A 15,000-nucleotide genomic window follows, 5' to 3' on the forward strand; every position below is an offset into this window, starting at 1 on the left:
GGACCTTGAAACTTAGTCAAAGCAAAGTAAATTTATCCATGTAGCCATCGCCGGAGTTTGAGCGTGAATGGTGCCGGGAAAGAATGATTTTATCGGCGAGATGTCATATAAGTTAGAAATTACTTTCCAGCCTTTCCTTTATTCATGTACGAGTGACAACCCAGGAATCTGAGAAGTCGCTTAAATGACGTTAAATCAGGTAAATAACCGCTCAGAAATCGAGAAAATCACGAGGACAATAAAGCACGGTTTTTTTTTTATTAAACAGTTTTGCGTGTAAATATCCTTTTGAGTGTTTATTATCGGAATTCCCATACAAATCCTTTTAAATTTTACCCTCAGAGCCTGGGCTGCCTGTGACTATACACTGGCATTTATTGGGCGCATATATGTGATCACAAGCTAGTTTGGTAACGTACGTTTGCGTTGATCGAACGCATGAGGTGAATATTTTCATACACGTGGGATAAAAACCCATACAAAAGGGAAAATTACGGAAGCTTGTAGGTGTCATCCGAGTTGTTGACTGATCCGACAACAAAGTTGTGAAAATCCGACATCTGAGTTCTGAAGGGCAGTCGGCACTTTAAAAAAAAGTCAAAACTAGCAAGGTAATCCTACCATTTGTCACAACTTAAAACCCAGCAGTGTCAAATCTTAAAACAACACTGATGCGTGAATGCAGTTTAATTCAAAACCAGCTATTATTTTCATATACGTGGGATAAAAACCCATACGACAGGGAGAATTACGGAAGCTTGTAGGTGCCATCCGAGTTGTTGAAAATCCGACAAGAAAGTTGTGAAAATTCGACATCCGAGTTGAAGAGCGAGGCTACCCAAAACATCAATTTTTCTGGAAGGCAGTCGGCAATTTTAAAAATAGTCAAAACTAGCGAGAAAATCCTACCATTTGTTACAACAAAAATCCCAGCAGTGTCAAATCATTACTGGCAAACTTATTCAAGAAACTTCCTATTTTGTCTACACAAGCCCGAGTTTCAATGTAAAAGTTTATTCAGGACGCGTCAGTCGTGTCACAAACAAATCCTGATTACATCCTAGGACCATGCATAACACCTGAAGGTTTAAAATCTTATGAGGAAAAGTGCTGCCAGTCGCCAGATAAGAAAAATCACTAGAAAAACAACCTTTATGTTAGAAGTGGCCATAAACTATTTGGAAACGTATTCCTCATTTAATGCAGCAGCACAAGATCCTGATGAAAGGGAAAAACTCAGTAAAGGCACACACGATTACTACATTTAATACAAGGAAAGACAATCTCTCAAGGACATACTCGTCAAAGCAAAACTGTAAACTGAAGATTTCATAAGTATCGATCTGTAACCACAAAACTCCAAAAAAAGGTGACCGAGCCTCTACAATCCGGCTGCAACCCGCCTGGTGTTAAATTTTCAGATTTTTCACGACTCAGATGTCAGACTTTTACAACTCGGAAGTCGGATTTTACAAGTCGGATGTCGTATTTTGCACAAGTCGGATGTCGGATTTTCACAACCCGGATGTCGAATTTTCAACAAATCGGGTGTGGAATTTTTACAACTCGGATGTCGGATTTTTACAAGTCGGATGTCAGATTTTGAACAAGTCGGATGTCGGATTTTTACAACTTTGTTGTCAGATTTTCAACAACTCGGATGACACCTACGACCTTCCGTGGTACAAAAATTACAAATATACGTGGGCGAAAACCGCACGTATATCATAAATTTGAAACAAATGGCCAGCCATACCCAGTCTAGCCGCTCTAGATTCTGAGCAGGATTCGTCGGGGCCGGATGGCGCCGAAGGAGATTACGTAACTCTCCGAAGGAGATTCGGATGGCGCCGAAGGAGATTACGTAACTCTAGCCACCGTTCTCGAATTGTTAAAGGTTCATTGACTTTGACGGTTAACAGTGTGGTGAAGGATGCGCAGGAGATGAAAACTAGCTTGCAGTACTCTCAAAAAGATGTCGAAGATTTGAAACCTATTCATGTTAAGCTGTAAGGTGTTAACAAAGAACTTGATCAAATTAGCAAGGACCTCGCATCTCATTCCCAGAAGATGGAGTATCTCGAAAATCAAAGTAGGAGAAATAATATCCGTGTGAATGGAATCCCAGAATCTGACAATGAAACTTGGGAAGACGCAAAAGTTAAGGTTATACGAGCGATCGTGGACAAACTGGGCATTGAAGTTGACATCGAAAGGGCTCATCGGGTGGAAAGGTGAAAGGGGGAAAGCCAAGTAGGGCCAAGCAATCCAGAATCAATCGACAACCATCGTGTGCAGATTAAGAGATTGGAAAAACAGGGAGCAGGTCTGTGCAAATTAAGCTAGGAGGGAGAAGCCAACCGGTCTTTATATCAGCGAAGATCTAAGGCCGGCAACCTTACAGAAGTGAGAGCCTCAAATTCCTAAAATTAAGGCTGCTAAACAGGAGGGTAAAATTGATTATTTTGTTCTCGATCGCCTCATCGTTCATGATAAACCAGCCAGTGAATAGTTTATCATCTTTACCATTTTATAATTTAGACGATGATCAATTTCGGCTAACTCTGTTTGAATTTATGAATAGCGGCACTATTAATTTTGATCCTGATAGATCAGCTCAGTTAAAGTTTAATCCTTTGTTTTGTGAGTCCTTGTAAAGACAATGACCCAGATATATCCTATACATGCAGAAGATAGCTTTAACAACATATTAGCATATTAGCATATTAGCTTTGAATCAGACCTTTCTTTCCTCCATATGAACATTCGTAGTACATCTAATAATATAAATTTGATAAACTTACAAATTTTCTAGGCCAACTGCGGGTGAAAATTCCTATTAATTGTTGGGATTTCTGAGAATTGGCTTGATGATTGTCATCATTTTTGCGATATTGCGGGTTACAATTTTTAGCATAAACCTAGAGTCACTCGCGTTGGTGGAGATGTTGGGCTTTACATTGGTGAACATTTAAGTTACAAAGAACGTACTGATCTAGTGTTCCCTGTCGACGGAAGTAATGAATCTTTTTTTGTTGAAATAAATAGGACAGAAGAAAAGAATGTAATCTTCGGCATTATTTATCAACCACCCGAGTCAAATTTAAATGAATTTCTGTCTGATTTGGTCCTAGTACTGGGAAAAATTGCCAAAGAAAATAAGCTTGTATTTTTAATGCCAGATTGGAATTTAAAAGATTGTCATAAAGCGACAAGTGATTTCTTGGATTTGTTGTACTCTAGGATGCTTTTCTCACACATTACACGTCCCACTAGAATTACGGCGAACAAGGCTTCATTGATAGATAACATTTTCACTTTAATTTTGAATAATAACAGTACTAGTGACAAGAACAAATACGTAATCTTTCATGAAAAAAATGCGCATAATCTAAGTATATTTAAGGTGGCTCAAACTAGTTTCAACGCTTAAAAGAAAAGTTCTTATTACTACAAACACTATGTCAAACACCAATTACACCAAAAAATCAATTATTGCTGAACAAGATGCAGTCATTTTTATGACGTAACAAGTTATCAAGGCAACAGGAAAGCCTTGCAACACCGCATATTTTGGCTTTGGTTGCTCATATCTCAAAAACGAACTCAGCAAAGTTAAAAAAAATCTGTGGAGCGGATTCAGGGCTACAGGGCCACCTTAAATAACTGAAAATTTGAGGTAGCTCTGACTCCGCTCGACAGAATTATTTAAAGGTTGTATAGAGTTTCATCTTGGCTTGCTGATCACGTTTGTGCAATAAAAAATTGGAGTCACCCAAATCATTTTTCAGATATGAGCAATAAAGCCAAAATATGTGGTTTTTTTGCAAGGCTTTCCTGTTGCCTTGGTAACTTGTTACGTCACAAAAATGACTGCATCTTGTTCAGCAATAATTGATTTTTCGCATGGTACCATAACATTGCTGTTACATGATATAGTGTTGTAGTGTCAATCCTTTAAAATAAATAAATAAATAAATATTGCTAGTGCTAATCACCCTTACTTGCAGTCGAGGACTGAATTGCGAAGGGCGCAGGTCACGACATCGGGCTGAAAGCATACAAAGGCGCCTCTGGCTGCCGCTATACAGTCCATGACTGTATTTATTTATTTATTTATTTATTTTAAAAGGATTGACACTACAACACTATATCATGGACTGTATCCATGCCTCTGGCTACCGCTATACAGTCCATGTTTGATGTCGGAGCACAGCACCACAGCTACATGTTAAATAGGTGTGAATCGATTTTGATGAGGGCGAAAAACCCTCGAATCAGGTTGAGATCGACTGAAACTCAGCCCACATGCTCGCCGGGGCCGGAGTTGAACCACGGCTCGCAGTGGTGGGAGGCCCGATAGATAACCACTAAGTCACCCTGACTCCCAAAGGAGAAGAAACAAGAAAGAACAAGGTCTCTAGAAAGTGTTGAAACTGGTTCGAGCCACCTAAAAGATGACTTAGGTAAGATAAACTGGGCTGAAATACCTGGTTTAGATGATCCATCTTGCGCTTATAAAAAGCGAAACGGTTAAATCTTCATAAGGCTTGGTTGACTAAAGGTCTTGCTAAATCCGTAAAAAAGAAAAATATGTTGTCTAAGTGTTGTCTTAATAACCCTAACTCTTCCAATGAAAATGCATACAAGTCTTATAAAAAGAACTTACCCATTCTCTTCGAGTTGCTAAGCGCTAATATTATGAAAAACAAATTGAGAATCTGAAATCAAATATTAAGGCCACTTGGAAAGTTGTCCGGCAATGAAATCCTAAATAGAAATAAAGGTAAGCGTGGTTTACCATCCGTATTTAGGGCACATTAATTCTCATGAAATTTCCGATCCAAAGGAAATTTCTAATCTTTTTTGTAAATATTTTACTACCATTGGCCCTAATTAAGCTAGCAAAATTTCCTTCATCAGAAAAGTCGTATACATTAGCTGTTTTACCCCCCAAAACTACTCAATTCAATATTTCTAGAAGTTGCAATTTAGAAAGAAATTATTGAAATATGTGGTACTTGAGTTGTTGTTCAGGCACTGCTGTAGGTCATGACAACATGTCTATGAACTTAATTAAAGATTCTATTGATAAAATATTTTTCCCTATTACTAGCATTATTAACTTATCCATCACCTCTGATATTGTACCAAATCAATTAAAAATTGCTCGAGTTATTCCTTTATTTAAATCTGGTGAACAGGATATATTTACAAATTCAAGACCCGTGTCTGTTTTACCTGCATAAAATTCTAGAGAGAGTAATGTACAATCGCCTTCTAAGGTTTCTCAATGTTTCTAAGATTTTCTCTGATAATCAGTATGGTTTTCGCAAACATCACTCCACTGCTTATGCTCTAGCATGTTTGTATGACAAAATCTCTTCCGCTATTGAAAATAAGGAAAATACAGTTGTTATTTTTATAGACTTGTTTAAAGCCTTTGACATCGGTGATCATCATGCATATTCTAATTTTAAAACTAGAGCATTATGATGTTCGAGGCACCGCACATTTGAAAGCTATCTAAGCGGTAGACAACAATATGTGGAATTTAACGGTATATGTTCGGAGTCTTGCAAAATTAAGTGTGGGGTGCCTCAGGGCTCTATTTTAGGCCCCCTCCACTTCTGCTCCATATAAATGATCTGTGCAATGTGTCAAAAGTGGTGGACTTTATTCTTTTTGCTGATGACACAAAGATTTTAATTTACTTTCTGAAACCCTAAATTCTGAAATGTGTGAATTTACACAGTGGTGCATGTCGAGCCAAAGGAGGCAAACACTTGATCCATCTATTCAAGTTGACAACAATAAGATTGATTGTGTGAAAGAAACACTATTTCTAGGTGTTATCCTTGATGAACATTTGTCATGGAAACCTCACATTCTTAGCGTCTCCAGAAAGATATCAAACTCTTTAGGCATTATTTATAAGTCAAGTTTGTATCTTCCCAAACTTCCTTACTTTTCCATAATTTGTATGATGTACCCTATATTGCCAGTAAGCCTATAGTTCATAAGCCCCCGGCTTCTATATAGGCTTCCTTGTCATTACCACCTTAATTATTTGTAGTCTATCGTCCTTAAGATATTATAAATTTCTAGTGTATTGTGTTTTTTTTCCCTTTTCTTTTATGCATAGTTAATAGAGGGGAATGGTTTTGAAGCTCGGCAAACATCAAAGGAGCAAACAAAGATGCCAAGATTTAGGACGGAAAGTCCACGACCGTGCACAATATTTTGTTTTGCGTTCATACACTATGCGTGAATCACGTAACCAACAAGTTTCTATTGGCTATTTCCTCAGTACGGAGTAAACAACTATTGTATTTTGTGCACGGTCAAGGCCATAAGAGAATAAAAACCTACAACAAACAAATTTGTGGGGTTTCACAACCATCCCCCTCTATTACCAATGTGGGATGAATGGCAAATAAAAAACTGAATAAATGAATATTAAAAAGAAAACACCAGACACGCGCGGTTCTTACATTATGAGTGTGTTTATACTTGTACAATCAACTGAAATGTCAAATCCTGGTAAAAACCAGCATCGCCTCATGCTATGGTACGTATCCGAGAGCCAGAACATTTACGCATGCACTGACGGAATGTTTGAACAAGAAAGAAAAACGCAGTACCTCCATACATGGCTCTGGAACGTCGTACCAAACGAGTCATCCCGGGATTTCGGCCCGTGCGATCGCTTTTGGACGCAGTTGGCCCTTCGCTGCTTTCTGCTACCGACCTCGCCTCCCGGTACGGCATTGAAGGAGAGATATGTCGGCCCCTAAACCATATGTGACACTTCCAGCGTCCCCCGGTTCCCCCCAATCCTGACATAGCTGACTCCTCCACCGAACCGAATCCCGGTAGACTTCAGTCGTCACCTGTCATGAATCTGAAGAACAACAAAGCTGCAGTAATCTGCCAGATCACATCTACATATCCCAGCACTCGGCAAAGTCCTTTTGACTTTTGGCTGTTTTTGCTTAGGTGGCCTCAGACACCCACAAGCCTTTTTAAAGACATTACGCCAAGCCGGCCACTTCTGCTGGAAAGAACACACTCACAGAGGACAGCCAAAACACTGGGAACTTCATCCCTTCCTCTTCTCGAATAGTGCGTGGGTTCGTTAACTTCCCACAGAGAACTTATAAACATAAAAGATATTTGTGAGACGGGGCCTACGGTTTATGGTCCTTATCGGAGAAGACTTTAAAATCTGAACCACTTGCGGATGCAATTACAAAGACAGCATTTTCTCCTCAGTTATTTTAAGACCCTGAGTGTTGGTCTGAGTGGAGTCGAACTCACGAAATCCCGCACAGCAACCTGGTTTTCAACCAACTAAGCCACCGGTGCGCGGTAGAGTTCCTTTAAGAGAGGTGGGAAAAGTGTGACTGATTAGCTATTCGCCATAATTTTCACGTGTAGGTGACAGAGGAGCTTCCAGACGACTGAAGAGGTGGGGTCATTCTTCCCTTTTGAATTAAATAAGGAGACCATCAGGTTTACAACAATCATCGCTGAATCACCCTAAGTCCTGTCGATCCCAGCTAAGCTACGATACCGGTGCAAAGCTCTAAACCAACTGAGCTATGAGGCAACTGACGTTGGAAGCTGCTCATTTGTGGGTTGTAATTTCCCCGTGAGGAATGAATCTATATAGATTTAGCCAAGACTAAAATCGAAGCTCCATTGTAATTTATTCTTATTGGCTGTAGGGTTAGTGAAAATAAAAGGTTTCGAATTGTCCGCGTTTTGGTGTTTCCGGTTGCTGCTCAATTAAATCATTTTCTTTGCTTTCTTTTATAAAAAACATTCATTGCCTAATTAGTGAATTCCACGGTAAATTTCATGCATATCGCATGAGTCATGAAGCCATGAGTGCGATATCTGTTTTTCGAGTGAGATTTGCTTTGGAAGTCGCCAGTTTGGCAATGAATAGACCCTTCCACGGTTTTTGGCGCCATCTTGGTTAGGGGGCAAACACGGCTAAATTTATAGTACATGGATGTAATTTTGGCCGAATTTGAACCGCTGTAGCGCCTCTAAATAAGGCGCGTTTCCACAGTGATAGTGTCTTTTAAAAGACATTTGTACTAAGTTTTATTTCATGAAATATAAAGAACAGATTCAGATTTCAACGACCATAAACGAATTTTAAGATTCCAGACAAATCCTTCTAAAATCATCACGGCAAATTGCCGCGAAATTAGAAACAACATGAGAAAATTTATTATTCAAATTTACGGACGTCATACCTTCCCTAATGGCTTTATTTTCTATAGAATGAAAGATATCAATAAAACTATCCCATACTTTTACTGTAAATTTCGAAAACAAAAACCTTGCAAGGGTCTATTTTTCTTGAATCGCATGAGTTTAAAAGAAAACAAGCACACCCTCAGCGATCGAATCGAAAACAAAAATATCCATTTCAGAGTCAAATGGCAATAGCCAGCGAATAGGAATCACACTAATTAGAAACCATCAGGAAACTTTGTCAGTTCAAGGTCATAAAACAGTTTTACTGATGTACTTAGGCTAGGCCTTTACACAAATATCACTTCAAATTGCCTAAATATCTTTCCGGAAATTCTCAAACAAATATCCAGATATCCTAAAAATTGTTAAGAATTAAATCTTTTACTGGAAAAATATTTAATTCTTTAACATTTTGCAAAACTGGATGATTAGAAATTATGTTTACTTATCCCAAAAAGTCTTCTAAATATCTCGAAAAATCCTCTAAATATCTCAAAATATATCGTACTTTTGTTTTAAAATAAGCCGATTTTGAATCCCCTTGGCCAGCATTTTCCCCAGCGGGAGTTGAAAAGTATGTCAGACATTGTCTACACTAGTAGTATGGAAATAAAGCAACTTTCAAAACAACATGGATGCAAAGTTTAATGTTTTCTCATTAATGGATTAAACAGTTGGTATTTCTATTATGTGTATGACTACTATGACCACGAGAGAGTAACAATCCTTCCTATCAATACAAATATCCGCTCTACCTCTACTTCTAAAGTGGGAAACCGCTGAGCTGGATTATTTCTAGCTCTCAAGAAAATAGCCAGGAAAAGCTGCAAAACAGCTAAAAAAGGCTATACATTTTTCTAAATATCTTAAAATTTTCACAAATTTTATAAATGTCTCGGAAACTTCTAAATATCTCAATAAATATTCGGATATTTCTGTAAAGGCCGAGATGTACTTTATTCCCCTAGCCTCTGAAAACGAGATCATTCACATTTTGATGTATTTCATTAAAACCCGCCAGCTTAACTTGGAACAAGACTGGGCAAAATACAGCAATGCAACCAAGAAAGGAAGAACTTCAAACAAGATCCGCTCCAACGAATTACCTTTCGGTGCTTTAAACAAACTTCCGAAAACACATATTATGTCAACTCCACAGAATCAGCCCTAACGTAACGCTGGCGATTCCCAAGCTTCTTTTCTTGTCTGGTTCCATCAGTTTCTTCTATGAGTTATGCTATATTCAATACCGTAGGACATGTCTTCCTTTTAATGCCTCGAAGAGAAGCAAAACAGTATTTTGCGCATTGCTCTTATCACATTTTGTCGTATTTCTCTATATCGCCAACAGTACAGGATGGGATTTAGTGATGAATTAAGAAAAATGAAGAAAGTTGTGCTACTATACGACACCTCGACTGCGTAACTACCCGCGTTGACCAGCAAGATTATGCTTTCAAAAAGGTGAGGAACACAACACACAACAAAAACAATATAAACGAGGAAAGTATCTAAAGCGTTTTTCTGTTGTCGTAGAAGGCCCGCTCGCACTGAAGGATCACTTGTTTGTTGAAGTTCGCAGATAATCTGGATCTTGTGGTGCCTTACTACTTTGTAAATTCTTGCATATGCCCAAGATGTAAAAAGGAATGCAATGCATTGAACAGCCACTGTTACTATCTTAGAGTGTTTTGGAAGTGAAATAAACGTGAATGCAGCAGCGACGCTCATCACCCACAATAACACCAAAAGTACTGCAACTCGCCTTGTCGTGACAAGTTCATGATATCGCAAATGGAGGGAAACCGAAAGCAATCTGTCCACTGTGATAGCTGTTATAGTAAATAACGATGCACAGGCGAGGAAAAAAGCAAAGAAATTAAAAGCAGATAACATGATCGGACAGAAGAATTCGAAATTGTCATTTCCATCTACTTTCTTGCTTAAAATAGCTGTCATTGTAGCAGAACACCAGAATTGCGCGAAAAATCCTACCGCCAGATCTGAAAAGGCGAGGCTTAAGAATAACGTCTTTAAATTTGTTGGAATTGACGATACCTTAAATAGAGCTTGGATTATGAGAATATTTCCAAGGACTGATACGAGGGAGAAAACTAAGTCCAAAGCACAAAGTGCGATCGAGAATTCTCTGTGATGATAAACAAATTGTACCCTACTCGCCAAATCGTGCTTGCAAAACTGCGAGACGGTCATGTTGATGCATATGCTTAAATCTTCAAACCGACTTTCTTTTTTAAGACACCCTGACTATTTTGCTGCCACATTCAGTGACGGTTTTCATGAACCATTGATTCGCGTGGTGAATTGCTTGCTTTTAGTTGCTACATTAATTCCGGCCAACTTATTCCATCGAAGGTTGCAGGTGTAAACCATGAATATTGCTTTCAGCAGCTGTCTTCATACGAAATTTAATCCTCTTGTTTTCCTTTCAGTGAATACCAATTAACACTCTATGATGTCGTACCTTGTACCACTATTTTGTTGATGTCAAGTCAGTTTCAAGCCCTGGAACGTTAAAATAAAGTTTGGAAGACGCATGGGAATCCTTGCGAGAAAACACCCGATTATTTGACCGCTTGACCTACAGTACTCTCCGAGTTTCTTCCTTAATCGCCTCAAGATTGCACTGGAGCGTCTCACGGCAAGGACCGTCTTTTTACGGGATTAAAAAAATCGAAATGAAAGTTACCATGTGATAACGCTTAGTTTGTACGCGCCGATTTGGAATGGATGTAAGGAGCCCACTCACTGCTGTCTAAGACTAAGTTGACGTTTTTTCAGCGTGAGCTCAATTAACTTAGCACCTGAATATTAAATTAAATGCAAATATGAAACCTGTTATCGTTTTTTTTTTTTTTTTTTGACGATCATTGGACAAGAGTGAAAATTCATGTAATGTGAGGAATCGGTGGTGTCATCAGCTTCGGCTCTTTATTTACCCAACCGGCCGGGAAAACAACCTCTTGCGCCGTTGCGTTAACCATGACGTCTTAAAAACACGTGATGTTATTTTTTTGGCTCGAGAGATATCAAACTATCTAGCGTTGAGTTTATAATACATTGTTATTATATAGATATTGATGAAATACCAAAATTTCTCCTTTTACTAAAAATCATATCTTCACCGCGCGCAGTGAACTTTTATCTTTCACATGTGAGGATATAGGTGTTGTCATGGTAACACGATTAGCCAATAAAAATCTAGCTCTCTCTTCATTGTAAGATACTTTTGTGCTTTAATATAATTCTCCTCTACTACATTGACATTTTTATTGCAAAATTTGACATTATCATGAATTTTTTTTCATAACTTTTATATCTTGTTTCATGCTACACAACATGCGTGTTTTACCGGTTGGTGACTACTTTTTCATCATTTCGAAAATAAATAAAACAAATTGTTTTAAACCTAGACATTTCATTGATATCTATATAATAAACAGAACATTACATGGCTGCTTGGGGATACGAATTTTATCTTCTCGTGCTGAAAGTATCTCTCACTCGTTCGCTTCGCACACTCGAAAGAGATACTTAGAGCACTCGAAGATTAAATTTTTTATCCCCGCAGGGCCATATAATATCTTCTATTTATTCCACTATTACGCCATTTTACCATATTTGGTCAAGAGAGCGCGCAAAATGTGGGATGGTAATGCATTGTGGTGTCCCGGTTTGACCGGCTTAGAACACAGCAAATACGGACGCAACGGGAGTTTTTCAATGAAAGAAATCGTTTTCAACACGATGCAAAGCCTGAGAAATTAAGTTTTCATCCCTTGTCACCCGTCATTTCGTTTATCGAATGAAATAAAGGACATTTGGCCGGGGCGAGTTTGGGCGAGGAAGAGGCTGACACTTCAGACTGGCGCCCTGAAGGACAGATGATGTTCTTTTAAACACTCTTACCACACCAAATTGAAACAAAATAATACCTTTTTTGAATGGAATAATAAATCTCTTATTTGATGATTTAACAGTCACATAATACTAATGTCTTGCGCACTATTTGCTCATTGCTCGTATTTTTCTTCGCCCCCGCGGGGCTCGGAAAAATACGCAAATCGCAAAATATCCGCGTGTATTATACGTTAAATCATCGAATAAGATGTATGTTCTGTATTTAGCTCTTATTAACCGAGCAGGAGGTATGTATGGGAGAATTTTGTCCGAGTTCGTGAGTACATATCGAACGCAGTGAGGTCTGTGCTCACGACTTATAGCACTTCCATAAATAAATATTGGTAGAAGAAAATACTCAATGTTTTTGCAACTTTTTCACCACAAAACATTATTGGTCTACATGCCGGTCTAGATGGGAAAATTTAGACCGCGGTCAATATCGATTTCAGCCAATCAAATTCGTGAGCTTGGTAGTTCCCAGTCTGCTCCCGTCTGGCCTTGTAGCTCAGTCGTGGGTTCAATTCCCATCCCCCTTGTGTGGGCCCGTTCCAATTAGTAGGGCTTATGGTCATATAATCCTTATTCCAAAATGGCCGGCATTTTTGTATTCTTTTGTCTCCAAGCAAATTGGCCCTTATGGCCTCGCTTTCAAACGTAAAATTGAAAGAATATTAAACCTTGAACGAGGCCGTAAGGGCCAATTTGCATGGAAACAAAAGAATACTTAAATAGTGGCCATTTTTACTTCCAGCCTCTAAATCCCCAAAACCGGGACACTCCCAAATTTTCCTAAACTGCTAGAATTTGACAATTGTTTTTACTGACAATTTATCTGTATTTGGAACACTTGTTGCACAGACGTTAGTAATATAACAAAACAAAGTAAGATAACATCTTCTCAACAAGTTTTTATCAAAAGAAACTAGAGCTATAAATTGAGAGACAACGAAAAATTACCAAACAATGTACGCGTGCTGTTGTGACTCTAAGCCATGCTAACACCAATTGATGTATTTTACATAATATGCTAATTGTGTGATTACATCAGTTCAATTCTGACTAGATACAACATTCCTCCTTTCCTTGCCGAGATCGAGATGCACAAATCAAAGTTCCTTCAATTATGGTAGTCAAGTAAAATCAGTCCATTCAAAAAAGTAACTCAACAATGTTCACATGTGTTTTCGATCCTAAGAATTCATATCATAGTGTTTAAATCTTTTCGGTCTCCGTCGCTCTCTCTGTGGTTTGTTAGATCCTTTCACAGATTTCTCTTTCCCGCTGCTTTCTTCTTTCTCCTGTTTAAAGTGGATTGTTGTTGCTTCCTTGTGTCGGTCTTCTGCTGTCTCCAGTTGTGTCTCACTGTTTTGTGTTGACCCCCATCAGGTGCTGTCTCTGTCAGGGTCTTCTCTTTGATGATCTCCTGTGTGATTTCTGTTTTTGCTTTTTGAGGTTCTGGGTTGCTCCTGTCAATTTCATCTGCCGTGTTGATGACTGCGTTTACTACCTTAAAAGAAACTTGCATCACGGCATACTATACGTCCATCTTTTGTACTTCTGGCCGTTACCCAGGTACCCTGGATGCCAGAGGTTTTTTTTCTCTTAGAGCGACGGAATAGCGAGTCGCGAAGCGGCGAGAAAAATCTCTGGTACAGGCAGTCGAGTTCTTTGAGAAGGCCGGTCCAATGGGATGCCGTTTCATATTCCCAAAGTCAGATTTTGACCCTAGCAATTCGATTGGTTCCAGGAACTTGTCAGTTCTAACGAGTACTCTGATTGGTTTAATTGCTGTCAACCTGATTTCTCGGGCCCACTATGGCCATAATCGAAACGCTGCAGAGTTTTTTGAAAGCAGAAAAAGTTCCGTATTCTAAAATTGTTTTGATTTTCGTATATGTCCGCCAAAATTCAACTTCGGAATTTGAGTTTTTATCTCCATATTCGACATCAAAGTTTTATATGGAACCCTGAATTTTTGAATTTGACATCGCAGTAAATAAGACGAATGTATCGTGGGAACCGGAGATGCTGATTAGTAGGATATATCACGTATCAATTTACTGAGTTTTCTCAATGTCAATCAAACGGGGCATGGAACCGAGGTTCTCAACCGCCTGTACCAGAGGTTTTTCCTCGCCTATTCCGTCGCTCTGAAAGAGAAAAACCTCTGGCAGCCAGGGTATCACCCAGGGTCCTTGAATTGTACATACTATGCAGAAGATAAGTTTCGTACGGTGTGCTCCATTTGTTCTTCCGCTCCTGTTTGACAAGCACGTACTCTCCCAGTAGCAGTTTTTTCTCTTTTGTGTGGCTGTTTTCACTTTGCATTTTCATTTTCTCTTTGTACCTGGCATCATTCTTGTTCATCTGCTTCTCCTCTTGTGATGTGTTTGTGTTTGGTGCTCTGTAATCGATTCTTGTTCTGATGGGCATGCCTAGCATTGCTTCGTATGGTGATGTTCCTGTAGCTGGGTGCGGGATTACGCTGTATGCAACAAGCATATCGTGGACTGCATTTTGACTCTCTAGTCTGCCATTACCTTGCGGATGCGCTATTTGTTCGGTACATGCTTAAATCTTCAAAACGACTTTCTTTTTTTGGAAACCCTGACTATATTACTGCCACATTCAGTGACAGTTTTCATGATTTCGCTTAACCACAGAACCGTTAATTAGCGGTGAGTTTGAATTTACTTGCAGTGAGGTAGTTGCTACATCAATAATCGAAGGTTGCAGGTGTTAATATTTGCAAAAGCCGTGCATTGCATCCAGCAGCTGTCTCCAAACGTAATTCGAACTTTC

General features: G+C 38.9%; 1 protein-coding gene and 1 long non-coding RNA gene across 2 annotated transcripts in view; one reads left to right on the top strand and one right to left on the bottom strand.

Annotated features, from left to right (window-relative positions):
• Window positions 1–4,648, bottom strand: part of LOC138038129 (uncharacterized) — a 16,845-nt gene extending 12,197 nt beyond the window's left edge. Inside the window, exon 1 of the long non-coding RNA XR_011130190.1 lies at window positions 4,491–4,648. This is a non-coding gene — a long non-coding RNA (uncharacterized lncRNA). The remainder of the gene's footprint in view (window positions 1–4,490) is intronic.
• LOC138028105 (cilia- and flagella-associated protein 77-like) overlaps window positions 1–15,000 on the top strand; it is a 405,094-nt gene that overhangs the window by 28,077 nt on the left and 362,017 nt on the right. The window lies entirely within an intron of this gene.

The sequence above is a fragment of the Montipora capricornis genome, chromosome 2 (genome assembly GCF_036669925.1).
Source record: "Montipora capricornis isolate CH-2021 chromosome 2, ASM3666992v2, whole genome shotgun sequence".
NCBI lineage: Eukaryota > Metazoa > Cnidaria > Anthozoa > Scleractinia > Acroporidae > Montipora > Montipora capricornis.